The sequence below is a fragment of the Zingiber officinale genome, chromosome 1A (assembly GCF_018446385.1).
Source record: "Zingiber officinale cultivar Zhangliang chromosome 1A, Zo_v1.1, whole genome shotgun sequence".
Lineage (NCBI taxonomy): Eukaryota > Viridiplantae > Streptophyta > Magnoliopsida > Zingiberales > Zingiberaceae > Zingiber > Zingiber officinale.
In genome coordinates this window covers 173,055,674-173,068,807 of record NC_055987.1, presented here as the reverse complement: position 1 = coordinate 173,068,807, position 13,134 = coordinate 173,055,674, and the positions used below count along the sequence as shown (strand labels likewise).

The window sequence follows — 13,134 nt, the reverse complement described above, 5'->3', positions numbered from 1 at the left end:
TAGAGGTGGCCGGCCACTTTTGATTGAATGAGAAATTCAATTTTGCTTATTCAAGTGATTACTCCTTCTTCTTCCTCAAGCTCTCCCTCTCCCTCTCTTCCTTGCTTGGCCGAATCTTACCAAGGTGCTAGCACACCTTTGTGTAAGGTTTTCTCCACCTACGTGTCTGTGTGGATACTTCTAGAGGACCGACGTTTGACGGTCTTGAGATCCGGCAACTCCTTGGACGAGCGGGAACGCGAAAGGGCGCGCAACAAGGGTAAAGCTCTCAACACATATATTTAGGAGTAGATCTAAAGTTTTTGAAACTCATATTTGTATTTCGTTCGATTTTCCTTGCACTGATCTACGGCTTTGGGTGATTCGGGGTTTCCGCGACGCGAAAAGCGGTTTTCGCGGCCCGAAGAACCCAACAGTGGTATCAGAGCCACGTGCAAGGCGAATACGAGTTTGTTTTTTTGGTTTTATGAAAACTAAAGTTTCTGTAATTTTCTGTAAAATTATGTTTTTTGGGTTTTTATGAGTATTTTTCTCGAGTAATCGAAGCACAAGTGTTTAGACGCTTATAGGCTTCGACTACCGGGAAGATTTTTCCAAAACGGTGATGTTTCGACCCAAATCCATTTGGGACAGCGAGCGAAGGTACTGTAGGATCGCTTAGGAGCAACTCACGATGGTTAGATCGTGGGTAGGGGCACTCCCACTACAACAAAAATATTAAAAGACAACGGTTAAAAACCGTTGCCGTAGTCCTTTAAACCCGTTGTAATTGGCAGTGTTGTTAAAAGTGGGGGGCTACGACAACGGTTTTAAACCGTTGTCTTTGAATGAAAAGACAACAGTTTTGTAACGGTTTAAAACCGTTGTCTTTGAATGAAAAGACAACGGTTTAAAACCGTTGTTATTTAGAGCATTTTTCTGCCAATTACAACCGTTTTTGGGGCTACGACAACGGTTTTTAACCGTTGTCTTTGAGGGTGATAGACAACAATAGCAGTTTTAAATCGTTGTCTTTTAATTTATTATCTTTTAATACCAATATATCATATATCAATTTAAAATATAATAAAGAATCATAATCAAGAAAGAATATTTCCCACATCAATATCATTCAAAATGTTAGTTATACAAGAATTACAATCACAAAAGAAGAAACATATCTCATGTTCAAATAAAATTTATCCCAATACAAATAAATAAATAAACTCTATTTACAACTAATGAACGATAGCCAAACGACTATTTCATGATGATTCAGTCACTGCCTATTTCATGATTTGAACCACTGTGGTAAAGTTCTTCTAGTTGAGCTGGATCTCTACCCTGCTGGCAGTTGCAGCTACAAGATGTTGATCCCCTATCAAGTGCTACCTCAGTTTGAGTACAACTCATGGTGGCCTGGCTGGAATATTCCTCTAATCCGAGAGTCTGCATGGGGTGGATGACTGAATCATCATGGTTCAATGTCAAGTGAGGTGTGGAACCATGACCATTTGGATTTTCCATCGAGGGCAGTAACCATCTCATCCAATCCTCTCGTCTTCTAATTTCCTCTGCTTGTAGATGATTGCAGAAACATGTTTTGAAGAAAAATACCAAAATGAATTATTTAAGAAACATAGCTGATAAGAGTAGAATCAAGAGGGGAAATGATGGGGGTGAAGTACCTGTATTTCAAGTTCTGTCGAATCTCTTAGAACATTCAATATCACCGCTATGCTCGTGGTCACCCTTTTGACCTGCATATATTGTGATGTGTTAGGAAGTAGAGGCAGTTAAATTTTTTGAACATGGAATTACTCCTCATATCCATAATCACATGGATTACTCACCATGTTAAAGGTAGCAATCAATGAGACGGGAACCCAACCTTGATCATCCATCTTGCCACGAAGAAAAATATCCTTACAGAGATCATCCACGCTGCAGCAGAAACAATTTAATTTATTAACTGCCTGAAAAAAAATACCTTACAGATATTAAGGTACCTAAAATAGTATTCAATATCTGCCGCTTCAATCTCAGTTTCTGATTGTCAACCAGACAATGAATCCTGATTGTGGAAGGATAAAATCCGTTATCTTTTAACAGTTTTAAACAGTGGGAAAATTAATAATACCTTAATCCAATGATAGACTTGCTGAACTAGTTTTTCACTTTTGTTCTAAACACCAAGAAAAGCTGGAGACTATAAATGCAAGAAGAATGAAGTTTTAAAATGAAAGATTTCATTTTGGTATTTTATTTCTCTTCTTCCAAAACCATCGGATAGCATGAACTGCTCCAACAGAAAAATCAAGCATAAAACATTATGCCATGCAAGAGAAATCAAAAATAAAAACAAGAAATAAATTTCAGACTTAAAACTAGAAGACATTATTTCCTTTATTTATTTATGTTCTAGGGAAAAGGAAGTCACATAATATATATTACTTGTCCGGTTCTTGATCAGCCAACCATTCCCCTGCAAGAAAAATGCCCATTACACATCTAATGGGAAACTATATCCATCACATTTGGCTGCAGATTATTACCTTTAACTTATAATAATCGAGCTTGATTTGATCCATCAAAGGGGAGCATTGCAAGCTTTCCAACACAAGTTGGTAATTTTAAGATTATTATTTTGTTTTAACCTTTAATAATAGTACATTTTCACTATAGCACTATAGAACTGTCTTATATTAATTATGTATTTCCCTTTTCATTGTGCTTCTTGTGCAAGTAGGTCATCAGTATTACTTCGCCCACAACTACAGAGCGTCCAATTCTTTAAGAAGAAGGCAGTTGAACAGAATCTTAGAAGCAGTTGCAAAAGTCATGACCAATTCAAAAGTTATCAATTGGAAAGGGAAAACAAAATTTAATCCTTTTCTAATCGATCTTGATAAAGTAAAGTAGTTGAACGAAGCATGATGGTAAAAGGAAGTCACACAGTAAAGGCAGATACATCAAACACAAACTAATTACCTGACAGGGAATTAGTTTAATTTATCTTATCTTTGTTGAGCTCAAAAGCACCAAACATACATTCTTTAATTTATTAAAGTTTCTACCTTTCATTAGAGCATAGCATGGTGAAGGTAACAGAACAGAAATATAAATCTTAGGCCAAAAATACCACAAATCTTAGGCTTAAGAATTATATAATAATAATAATAATTATATTATTATTATTATTATTATTATTATTATTATTATTATTATATATAGCAAAATTTCAAAATAATCAATTTGCTTAATCTACTATGCATGGAATGTATGAGCTGGGCATGAAACCAAACAAAAAAAGAGTACCTCTAAATAAAATGAATCTGAAAAACCAGACATGATGCGACAGACACTTTGAAATTCTTCAGTATCTGGATTGTAGCACGCCACGAGGAAAGGACTATACTTGAACAATGGAATCCACAAATATGAAATATCCTTGTGAAATGTCAAATGCCATGGATTTCATAAAAAATGACAGCAGAACAAAAAACTCAAAATTTGTACCATCCAACTTTTCTTCCATTTCCATGCCAAGCACTAATAAGAACAAGATCAAGACTGTCACCTATTCCTTCAACATAATCACGCTTTACCTAAAAGAAAGAAAATTAAAGAAAATTAGTAAAATGATTGTCTGTATAGAACAGTTAGAAACTAGGATACCTTCAGCCATGCCTCACAACATTTTGATGCAGAATACCCAAATCATCTAGAGTCTTCACCATAATTCCTTCACAAGAAGAATTCCGTGCTTATTCAAAGAATAAATTAGTAAAAGGGTCAAAATAAGCACAGAAGCAAAAAAAAAAAAATAGAGTCTACGAGAAAATCTTACTCACAAATGTCCATAAAGGAAAAGAGATCAGGTATGCAATGCACAGAGGGTTTAGGTGCAACAAACTGCCTATTCTTAAGACACTGACCACAATAGAATTACACAAGCACCAAACAGTTTTCAAGCAAATGCACCGTGATCCAATACATCTGCAGCTTTACAGAACAATGCCATACAATTTTCTTTGTTGATCCAATAATCTATTACGAAACATCATTGAAAAAAAATTCAATAGAACGAAAGAAAATAGCAGGATAGAACATAGAAGACAAAAGATAGTCACACGACATGGACACATATACCAAGAAAGGAGAAGTAAAAATTTTAAACAAGAAGTGTAAGAGAAAATTCAAGATTGACCTCAATGGACTGAAAGTTCCGATCTTGAACTCCCAATCTAACTGAATACTATGAGAAAAACTAAAGGAAAAAGAAAAAAAAATCTACTCGAACAGTTTCCAGTGGAAACATCTCACAGAAACGAAGTAAAACAACCGATTTAGTAACCCTAGGTTGGAAAATACAACATAAGATCAGAAAGAGAAAGAAACGTTTACCTGCTGAAATTGAAAAGGAATCAAAGGAGCCGGGAGGAGAGTCGACAAAGATCGTAACTTTGGTACTCGTAGAAGAAACAAAGAGGAAAAAAAATCAGTACCCGAAATCCAAAGAAACCCTAGAGACGGATGGATGTGGTGGGAGAAGAGGCCACGAGGCCCCTTGTTGTAGTAGGAAACGCCGAGGAAGGTGACATCATAGAGGAAGAGGTTGACGGGGTTGATTGTGTCACGGATGATGGACCGGGAGAAAGCAATGAGGAGCCCATCCTTGATGACGCCGGCAACGTTCATAGTGAGAGAAGTGGTCTTCACGTCTAGCAAGAAGATGGTGAGGTTGAGGGTGAAGGTGTAGAAGAAGTTTGTGCCAAAGATGAGAAAATCGGAGTGGAAGTCAGTCTAACCATGGATGAGGGGCAACTCGATCAGAGACCAAGGAAGGAGGAGGAAAACAGCAAGGGTTCATTGCATGAAGAGATTTTATAAGGAAAGGGAAAGAAAAATAGGTTAGGGTTCGAGAAGGCTAGGGGGGGAAAAGATGGCGCTAAAAATTTTTGGCAGAAAGGGAAAGTAAAACACAGTTGCAATAAAAATGTGAAGGGGAAAACAATGAAAGAATAAAGTCAAAGACAACGGTTTAAAACCGTTGTCTTTGACTATATAAAACAATATAAAAACACAACAGTTTATAAAACTGTTGTCATAACCCCTAAGAAGTATTTAAAGACAACGGTTTTAAATAACCGTTGTAAAATGTGTCGTTGATTTAAAATAAAATCGCTCAACAACAACAGTTTTATCAAAACCGTTGTCTTTTATATTTTATGGGAGCTCAAAGACAACGGTTTTGTCAAAAACCATTGTCTTTTATCAAATTCACAACAGTTTCTTCCAAAACCGTTGTCTTTGCAGTGTTGTCTTTTGACATTTTTGTTGTAGTGTCTCCTAACCCCGCAAGGGGATTTGCTTCGCGATTGCGCCCGAAATCGCTAATCGGGACCGCCGGGAAAATTCTTCTCAAAGGTTTCGTCCCAAATTGTTTTGGGACAGCGAGTTTAGGCGCTGTTGGATCACAAAGGAACCCTCGCAATGGTTAGATCGCGGGTAGGGGCGCTGCCCCTAGCCCCGTAAGGGGATCCGTTCCGCGATTGCGCCCGAAACCGCTAAACGGGACCGCCAGGAAATTTTACTCGTAAAAATTGTAAAAAATTAATTTTAAAATTATAGAAAATTATGAAAATATATAATTTTGAATTATATATTAATTTTGTGATAGTCATGGCCCAAAAACCCAATATGATTGGATTGTGTTGTAATTCATAATACGGCCTGCGTGCCGTTATGTGTTTGCGCGTGTTGTATGTTTTTATTTTTCCGCGACCTGCGCGTCGTGCCTTTCTCATATATTCTGGTTATAAATTAGATTTAGACTCGAATGTAACTCGAGTTTCAAATTGTAATGTACAAATTGGAGCAGTGGAGGGTCCACACGAGACGGAGTTCCGAGGCGGGCACGAGCAACACAAGGTGGTCAAAGGGAGTAGCTTGAAGAAGCTGTTGACCCTAGGTTGACCATTCGATCTTCTCATTGGCTTGAGAAGATCGTAGTAGGGCCATGACTAAATCACAAATAGATTAATTAGTTAATTGCTTATGTATATGATGCATGTTTAATAAGTAATTAATTAATTAGTGCCTTACGATTAGATTAGATCTAAGTCGTGCACATGATGCACCCTTGCGATTAGATTAGATCTAAGTCATGCACAAGATGCATCCTTTTCGATTAGATTAGATCTCGATCGAACCAACTCTAAATGCCTAAACCGTGCCGTGATACCTATCACTACCTCGATCACATGTATTGTTGAATTTGCCAAAGCAGAGCAATACATATTATCTTGGTAGGGTACGGAGGGACAATCTTGGTCCCGCCTATCAACGCATGGGTGAATACAAACTCAATTAGATTGAGTATTCCTAGTTGCTCGGTTAGATCGAGTCAACTATAGGCATTCTTCCAACGGTTGGAAAAGATAGGTCAAAATCACATCTATATTAACTCTCGGGCGTATTAGCCAAAGCTAACTCGAGTTTTAATATAAATGCGGATATTGATTTTATAAACAAGAGTTGCATAGAGATGTAATTGGTAATCGTTACCTACCGATCATACTAAGCCTTGGGCGTATTAGCCAAAGCTAACTCAAGGGTTAGTATGATGTGGATCTTGTCCCACAAGAATTATAGAATTCAGTGGGAGCATCATTTAATTAAAGGCCTAATTAAATGATTTTAAAAGAATATGATATTTATTTCTGCAAATTTTCTGTTGTAGATAACCATGACGTCGAACACGAATTCCTTCTCCCTGCGATCTGTCCTTGAGAAGGACAAGCTCAACGGAGCAAATTTCCTGGACTGGTACAGGAACCTGAGAATAGTTCTCACTCAGGAACGTAAACTGTACATTCTGGAGCAGCCCATTCCGGAGGCTCCTCCTGCCACTGCCACGCGAGCTGACCGGGATGCTTACAAGAAGCATCAAGATGACGCATTAGATGTGTCCTGTCTAATGCTCACAACCATGAACTCTGAGCTTCAGAAGCAACATGAGTTGATGTGTGCTTACGATATGGTTGAACATCTTCGTCAACTATATCAAGGACAAGCAGGGCACTAGAAGAGGAACTTCACAAGATACCTGGAAGATCTTAATAAGATTTCTACTTCAGGTATAAATGTTATAGAAGTCAACCTCTCTATTTCTTCGTCGTGGGTAATAAATACCGGATGTGCTTCGCACATTTGTACTAATGTACAAGCACTGAGAAATAGCAGAGCATTGACAAAGGGCGAGATAGACCTACGAGTAGGCAATGGAGCACGGGTTGCTGTAGGGACTTATTTTCTATCTCTGCCCTCTGGGCTTATACTAGAGTTAGACGATTGTTGTTATGTGCCTGCATTGACTAAGAACATTATATCAGTTTCTTGTTTGGACAAGAAAGGATTCTCGTTTATAATAAAGAACAAATGTTGTTCTGTCTATTTAAACGATATGTTCTATTGTAGTGCACCTCTAATGAACGGACTCTATATTCTAGACCTTGAGAGCTCTATCTATAACGTTAGTACCAAGAGATTCAAATCAAACGATATGAACCACACCTATCTCTGGCACTGTCGCTTAGGTCATATAAATGACAAGCGCTTATCCCAGCTCCATAAGGATGGTTTGCTGGACTCATTTGATTTTGAATCATATGAGGTATGCGAGTCATGCCTACGAGGCAAGATGACCAAGACTCCCTTTAGTGGGCACAGCGAGAGAGCGATTGATTTGTTAGGACTCATACATAGTGATGTATGTGGCCCTTTCAATGTCGCGGCTAGAGGCGGTTATAGGTACTTCATCACATCTACTAATGACTTCAGTAGATGTGGTTATGTGTACTTGATGACACATAAGTTTGAATCCTTTGAAAAGTTCAAAGAATTCAAGAATGAAGTACAGAACCAGCTTGGCAAGAGTATTAAGATACTTCGATCCGATCGAGGTGGAGAATACCTTAGCCATGAGTTTCGTGACTACCTAGCTGAGTGTGGGATTCTATCCCAACTCACTCCTCCTGGAACACCACAGTGGAATGGTGTATCCGAAAGGAGGAATCGTACCTTATTAGATATGGTACGATCTATGATAAGTCACACAGATCTTCCGACATATCTATGGGGATATGCTCTAGACACGGCAGCTTTCATTATCAACCGAGTTCCATCCAAGGCCGTGATAAAGACACCATATAGGATATGGACTGGGAGAGATGCCCAGGTGTCTTTCATGAGGATTTGGGGCTGTGAGGCTTACGTACGACGTCAAGTCTCAGACAAATTAGGACCCAAATCCGACAAGTGATATTTCATCGGATATCCCAAGGAAACTAAGGGATATTACTTCTACATTCCCAGTCAGCACAAGGTAGTTGTGGCAAAGACTGGGGTCTTTCTAGAAAGGGACTTTGTTTCTAGAAAGACTAGTGGGAGCGCGTTCGATCTTGAAGAAGTTCAAGATGCGAACAATAGCACTGATGCCTCGATGGAAATTGAACTGTAACCACAAAGTGTTTTGGATGATGTTCCACAAGGAGTTGAGGAACAACAACCAGTTCAAATAGACATTCCTCTTCGCAGGTCTGATAGGGTACGTCGTCAGCCTGAGAGATACTCATTTCTCTTGTCTGACCATGATGACGTTGTACTCATAGAGGATGAGCCTACCACCTATCAGGAAGCTGTGATGAGACCAGATTCCGAGAAATGGCTAGAGGCCATGAGATCCGAGATGGAATCCATGTACACCAACTAAGTTTGGACTTTGGTTGATCCACCTGAAGGGGTAAAACCCATAGAGTGCAAGTGGGTCTTTAAGAGAAAGACTGACATGGATGGACTTATCTATAAGGGTCGCTTGGTAGCTAAAGGTTTCAAGCAAATTCATGGTATTGACTATGATGAAACCTTTTCTCCAGTAGCGATGTTTAAGTCCATTCGGATCATGCTTGCTATTGCAGTCTACCATGACTATGAGATATGGCAGATGGATGTCAAAACCGCGTTTCTGAATGGAAACCTGCTCGAGGATGTGTACATGACACAACCTGAGGGTTTTGTAGATCCACAGCATACTAGCAGAGTATGTAAGCTGCATAGGTCCATTTATGGACTAAAGCAAGCTTCTCGGAGCTGGAATATTCGATTCGATGATGCAATCAAACAGTTTGGTTTCATCAAGAACGAAGATAAGCCTTGTGTCTACAAGAAGGTTGTAGGGGATATAATTGTCTTCCTCATATTGTATGTGGATGACATACTACTCATTGGGAAGGACATCCCTATGCTTCAGTCTGTCAAGACCTGGCTAGGGAGTTGTTTCTCAATGAAGGACTTAGGTGAGGCATCCCACATTCTAGGGATACAGATCTATAGAGATAGATCTAAGAGATTGCTTGGCCTAAGTCAGAGTACATACATTGACAAGGTACTCCTTCGGTTTGTCATGCAGAACTCCAAGCAGGGATTTCTGCCGATGTCACATGGCGTGAGTCTTTCGAAGACTCAAGGTCCCTCTTCTAGAGAGGAGAGAGACCGCATGGATCAGATCCCTTATACCTCAGCCATAGGATCGATCATGTACGCCATGCTATGTACTCGACCTAATGTCTCGTATGCTTTGAGCATGACGAGTAGATACCAGTCAGATCCAGGTGAAAGTCACTGGATAACGGTCAAGAATATTCTTAAGTACTTAAGAAGGACTAAAGAATATTTCTTGATATATGGAGGCAATGATGAGCTAGCTGTAAAGGGTTACAGTGATGCTAGCTTCCATCCACCGTGATGACTATAGATCACACGGGTTCATATTTTGTATTAATGGTGGTGCCACCTGGAAGAGTTCAAGCAGATACGAGTCGCTTCTACAGTATATTGCCGCATCGAGGCAAAGGAGGCGCTGATCCGTAAGTTCATCATCGAACTTGGGGTGGTTCCTAGCATCGCGACCACTGAGCTCTATTGTGACAACAATGGAGCTATAGCAAGGAACCTCGCTCACACCAGCGGACCAAGCACATACTACGGCGCTTCCATCTCATTCGAGAGATTATCGATAGAGGAGATGTGAAGATTTGCAGAGTACCTACAGAGGCTAACATCGCAGATCCCTTGACCAAGGCTTTGGCACAGAGAAAGCATGATAGTCACACTAGGTCATTAGGCCTTAGAGCCTATACTGATTGGCACTAGTGCTAGTGGGAGATTGTTAGTTAGAGCCCTAGAGCCAATCATTTGATGATTGTATGGACTCATTGTATCATATTCTTGTATATTAATAAAGGCATTTGTTTAGTTATTATACTTATTTGTATTAGTGTCAAATAGACTAAGTATAATAGCATCCTTGAGTAGAAGGTGCATACCTATATCAATCGATTAGTTGAATCGATAGTGAGATGATATAGGGAACACTACTCTAAATCATTCCTAGTCGTGTATTAACATTCAGGGACAATGTTAATACAATAAGACTAGCATGTAGGTCAGCTCGATGACTTGATCTCACAAGTCATGGATATAGAGATATCAAGCTGACACATGGGTATACATTGGAGAATGTATACTGAATGACCCGCCATGAGAAAGTATCATGGATCGTTATATGAGTGTCATATACTTTCTCATGTGGCTATTAGTATGACTATTAGTCCTTAGACCTGAAGTCACCATGGATCCCTACATAAGGAGTTATGTACTTTGGTTTCGTCAAACGTCACCCGTAACTGGGTGGACTATAAAGGCGATTACTGGGTATATAACGAATTATGTAGAGGGATGTGAGTGATGTAGATGGGATCTATCCCTCCCATATGACGGGAGTGACATCGGTATTCTTGATAGAGTGAGACCACTAAGTGCATGGCCATGCCCAAATGAGTCAACATTAGATGTTGAGCTCATTTGATCGAGTGAGTCTACTTGGAGTTCAAGATTTAGAATGATTAGAGGATGACACGGTCTATGCCTCATATTGATCAATCTAGATGTCTAGGATAGAAGGACAATGTCATATATTATGAGGAGTCACAATTAGTAGTCACAAGGTGATGTCGGATCTCGACATTTTTGTAACTTGGGTAGTAATGATGTGTTGCTAGATACCGCTCATTACTTATGCTCCTAAATGGATTTAGGGCATTGCCAACGTTACAAGAACCTATAGGGTCACACACTTAGGACAATTAGATGGAGATTAGGTTCATATGATGAACCAAGAGGATAAGATTCATTTGATGAATCAAATTGGATTAAGAGTAATCCTAATTGGGCTAACTTGAGTTCGACTCAAGTTGATTCATGTGTTCAATGAGTCTAATTTAGATTTTGACTCATTGAATCAATTTAATTAAATAAATTAGATTCATTATATTAAGTTGGCTTGAATCAAATGGTTAGATTAGATCAACCATGGAAGAGATTGGGTCAAGTTTGACTTGACTTAAGAAGGAAGACCAAAGGTTAATTTTGACTTGACCTTTTGCCATCTCATTGGTGAGTTGGCATTAGGTGGACTAATGATGATGTTCCACATCATCATGGTGTGCCACCTCATGGGAGTTACTAGTGAGTGCCACCTCATGGAGGTTGCATTCTCTCTTTGATGACAACTTAATGCATTAATGAGGGAGTTACAATAGAGGTGGCCGGCCACTTTTGATTGAATGAGAAATTCAATTTTGCTTATTCAAGTGATTACTCCTTCTTCTTCCTCAAGCTCTCCCTCTCCCTCTCTTCCTTGCTTGGCCGAATCTTACCAAGGTGCTAGCACACCTTTGTGTAAGGTTTTCTCCACCAACGTGTCTGTGTGGATACTTCTAGAGGACCGACGCTTGACGGTCTTGAGATCCGGCAACTCCTTGGACGAGCGGGAACGCGAAAGGGTGCGCAACAAGGGTAAAGCTCTCAACACATAGATTTAGGAGTAGATCTAAAGTTTTTGAAACTCGTATTTGTATTTCGTTCGGTTTTCCTTGCACGGATCTACGGCTTTGGCTGATTCGGGGTTTCTGCGACGCGAAAAGCGGTTTTCGCGGCCCGAAGAACCCAACAATACCATCATGTTTCCATCACACTTCTTGTATACACAAGACTCATTCGATTATTAAATAAATCCATAGGTCTGGATTACTTTATTAAATCGAATGTTCCAAGACCTTGAAGCTTTACTTCAGTCCATAGACTGATTGAGCTTACATACTAGATGCTCTTTGCCCTTTGCAATGAACATCTCTGGTTGCTTTATATGGATGCATTCTTCAAGACTTCCATAATGGAAAACTGTCTTGTCATCCACTTGCCAAATCTTATAATAGATAAAAGAATCCGGATAGACTTAAGCATGGCTACCGGTAAAAAGTTTCATTTTTCCAACAAGCCTTGCTTTGAAAGTTTCTACCTTCCTGTCTATCCCTCTTTTCCTATTGTAGACTTATTTTCACTAAATGGCTTTTACACCATTTGGTGATTCTATAAGCTTCCAGAATCTATTAGAATACATATATTCTAATTCTGTATTTATTGCTCTTTGCAAAGAAACTTCCTCTTTATCTTGGAGTGCTTCGTCATATGTCCGGGGATCAGATTCACGTCTACCAGCGACCAAGTCCAAAGAAGACTTTCCCAAAGCATGAATCTTTTAGGTTGCCTAAGAACCCTCCTACTATGACGAGATACTTTCTGCAATTGTGTATCATTTGTGATATGTGTTGCAGTTTCTTGTGATATTTCATCTTGTACAGTTGGTACTAGATTAGACATATCCTTTATTATTTTCTTAAGAACAAATTTTCTTATGGGCTTATGGTTCATAGTATAGTCCTTTTCGGGTATTGGTGCCAACAATGGCCTTCCGATTTTAAGGACTACAAACCTCTTTTCATTTTTCTAGGATAACTCACAAACAAGTGAACTCATGTCCAACTTTTCAGTGTCTCTCACGTGCTAGACCACCCAAACCCAAATATGCTTCAGACTAGGCTTACGCCCATTCTGCAATTCTGTGGGAGTAGAGAGTTCTGACTTAGAAGGTACTATGTTCACTTCCGTTTTCAGTGTATATCCTTAAAACGAATTTGGTAATAACTCATCATCATTCTAATTATTCCATAAGAGCCTTATACCTTCTTTCTA

At 39.2% G+C, this 13,134-nt stretch overlaps 1 long non-coding RNA gene across 1 annotated transcript; it reads right to left on the bottom strand.

Annotated features, from left to right (window-relative positions):
• Positions 1–1,100: 1,100 nt before the first annotated feature.
• Positions 1,101–3,065, bottom strand: LOC122012482. Its single transcript, XR_006120230.1, has 3 exons — positions 1,833–3,065; positions 1,668–1,739; positions 1,101–1,553 (listed from the first exon to the last, which is right to left on the bottom strand). It is a non-coding gene; the product is annotated as an uncharacterized LOC122012482 (long non-coding RNA).
• Between the last annotated feature and the right edge of the window lie 10,069 nt (positions 3,066–13,134).